This window comes from Eriocheir sinensis, unplaced genomic scaffold (genome assembly GCF_024679095.1).
Source record: "Eriocheir sinensis breed Jianghai 21 unplaced genomic scaffold, ASM2467909v1 Scaffold893, whole genome shotgun sequence".
In the NCBI taxonomy this organism is placed as follows: Eukaryota; Metazoa; Arthropoda; class Malacostraca; order Decapoda; family Varunidae; genus Eriocheir; species Eriocheir sinensis.
This window is the reverse complement of record NW_026112267.1, coordinates 46,797-50,000: the sequence shown is the minus strand read 5'-3', so window position 1 is coordinate 50,000 and position 3,204 is coordinate 46,797. Positions and strand designations below refer to the sequence as shown.

General features: G+C 36.2%; 1 long non-coding RNA gene across 1 annotated transcript in view; it reads left to right on the top strand.

Annotated features, from left to right (window-relative positions):
* Positions 1 to 2,827, top strand: part of LOC126994848 (uncharacterized) — a 3,044-nt gene extending 217 nt beyond the window's left edge. Inside the window, exons 1-3 of the long non-coding RNA XR_007749650.1 lie at positions 1 to 111; positions 1,029 to 1,163; positions 2,394 to 2,827. The exon at positions 1 to 111 is cut by the window's left edge and continues 217 nt beyond it. This is a non-coding gene — a long non-coding RNA (uncharacterized LOC126994848). The remainder of the gene's footprint in view (positions 112 to 1,028; positions 1,164 to 2,393) is intronic.
* The last annotated feature ends 377 nt before the right edge of the window (positions 2,828 to 3,204 follow it).

Sequence of the window (3,204 nt, the reverse complement as noted above, 5' to 3'; positions counted from 1 at the left end):
AATGACAGTGGCAAAGAATCTGGTATATGCTGATTCAGATGAAACATTTCAAGATGAATGGAATTGCTTTTGTCAGACCCCAGAAGCCCAAAAGTATAACCAGTACATGAGGTACAGTTACCTATGTATTGTAGATATGTGACCATTATTAATTTTAGATGAAATAAGATGGTCATTTTTTAAGCTCAATTGTATTATATCTGTGGATGTTTGACAGTTTCCATTTAGCTAGTGAAGACTAACAGATTATGTATTAATCTTTCAATCTTTCAGATATAGGCTACCGTACAAGAGGAAAAAATACATACGTTGGTATGGTAACCAAACCATTCAAAGTATATTTAGTGAATGTATGATAAGATTTTCAATTTCATTCTGCCTATGCATGTGTGGTGGTGGCTGCTCTGTCTTTTCTGCGGTTTGCTGAAGTTTGATATGATTATTCTTGTAGTTGCCTACTCATGTTGGTGCACATCTTTATTATGAACAGCATGTTTATTTTGCACTTGGATATGTACACATGGTGTACGTTTAAAGATAATTTTAAAAATGCAGATGTACTGATGCGGATGTGGATTAATACTTTTAAAATTTAGTATGCGCTTTACGTTTGTTTTGGTGGCTGGCTTGCTTGTCTTTATCGTCCAGTTTGCTGAATGTTTTAATGCATCATATTATAAGATTCATTTTGACTTGCGTACATTCTTGACAGTTAAAATGTATAGTACAGATAACCATTCCTTGTTGGTGTATGTCATGTACAGACCCCTCCTCTAACAACATTTCGTCTGACACTATCAAAGTCCTTCCCACCTGTGATGAATGACAGGCAAAAAGTTTAAACTACCCTGCCCTTCTCTTAGTAACGATTCGCACCATGTATTTGTTTTGTCTTAATATAGCCACAATTGCCAGATATAGGAACGAAAATGCATTGGTGGAGGCATTGGAAGTGGCAGGGGACTGTACATAAGTAATGCACTGATAATATGTTATTTCAATGTAGTTAAAGTATATTGCATTTACAGGTATCTGGCAAAGCTGATAGAAAGGAAGGAAGAATGGAGTACTGTGTACAGGGCTGGATTTTTGCTACGTGGACACCACACAAATAATTTTGCAGAATCTACCATGTGCATCATTAAAGATATCATTCTCAACAGGTTAGTGTGCCATTTGTCATTATATATACCTCAGTCAAGCTATAAACGTCTAATAGGTCGATGAACGGGGTCGTTCATAGCGAATTCGTTCATAGTTAATACTGTATGCTATGGGAAAAAGGCTAATAGGTCAATCAGCCCTCTCCTAAACCTAACTTTCAGCCCTATTTTACCTGTTTTCCGGGAAAAAATGGGGTTAAACATGGAATACATTGTACACATAAAGAAAATGGTAAAGTGACCTCTGACACGTCATATAAAACATGTATTATATTCCTTATAATGTTTGTATATGGAGGAACCCATCGATGACTGACGAATTTCCAATGATGTACTTTTTCCAATAATCCTCCCCAGTGGCGTAGCCAGTGGGGGGGCCATAGGGGAGATTGCCCCCTAGGCAAATTTCTAGGAAAATTTTTTGAGACGTTGGAAGAGATTTTGACTTTGTATATTATTTGTCATAAAAATACAGATATCCCTATTGAAGAAAGGGAAGAAATACAGTTTTCCCCATACAAGATAGGGAAGAAATTCAGTTTTCACCTTAGAAGATAGAGAAGAAATACAGTTTTCCCCATACAAGATAGGGAAGAAATTCAGTTTTCACCTTAGAAGATAGAGAAGAAATACAGTTTTCCCCATACAAGATAGGGAAGAAATTCAGTTTTCACCTTAGAAGATAGAGAAGAAATACAGTTTTCCCCATACAAGATAGGGAAGAAATTCAGTTTTCACCTTAGAAGATAGAGAATAAATACAGTTTTCCCCATACAAGATAGGGATTCAGGGAAGAAATTCAGTTTTCACCTTAGAAGATAGAGAAGAAATACAGTTTTCCCCATACAAGATAGGGATTCAGGGAAGAAATTCAGTTTTCACCTTAGAAGATAGAGAAAATACAGTTTCCCCATAGCAGCAAGGTATTATATATTAAGCAAATTTGTGGTATTGTAACACTAAAGAAGTTCCTTACTAAACTACTAGTGCCTAATAGTAAAAGTTACAAATTCAGTACACTGACATATAATTAAATTTTATCACTGTGAAAAACAACTAAAAATAATGTTTTGCTATGCACATATTCTATAAATAATGTTCATCGATATTTAGCTAATAAAAAAACCTTTATAATATATAATATACGTATAATAATTGTGCACCAATGTGTAATATTTTAGAAATCAGGACAAAAATTTATGCTATACATGTTTCTGGTTTGCCCTGCAGATGTAAAGCCTACAACACGACTCAACTGATCATGTTTATGAATGAAATATTTGATGAATATATGAAACAACGCCTCATTGATGTGTCTCTCTGTAGAAGGAAAGTAGTGAAGCCACCAACTGGGATTTCCATTAGTAAGGAAAGCATCACTAGGTATAATGAAGATCAGCATCAGTTCATAGTTAAAAGCCAGTCAAAGGAACAAATACAGTATACTGTAGATCTTAAAATTGGCTTGTGCGAGTGCAGTACTGGTATGACTGGTAAAGTTTGCAAACATCAGGCTGCTTGTTCAGAACAGTTCCTCTTGCAGTTACCTCAGATATTGGAAAATAGCCCAGAAAATAGGCACTGGCTTGCAAGTATTGCACTTGGAAATGAAAACGTACCACCCTTGGATTTCTTTGTTACCTTGAAAGAAAACTCTGAATCAGTAACAGGGATGATCACTCACATACTGGAGGAAAACAAAAGTCTCATGGTGCAGCTCATGATGTAGATAATGTGGAAGTAGAGATGCCACCTACAAACATAAAGCCAGAAGTGGAATGTAATGAAACTGGAGACGTAAGTAATTCTACCAAACCTACAGGTGCAGCAGTATTACAAGTAATAACATAAATTAATGACACTATGCTCCACCTTGCTACTCAGTATGGAGATGAACAGACTCTTGAGGGAATGCAGAAACTGTTGTCAAGACTTAAATCTGTTCGAACATCAAATCAACTGAACAGCCTTCTTCACAGCACTGGTAGTTCTGCTATGCAGGGAGCTGGTCGTGGCAAAATACCTTGCCAGCCCACTTCTG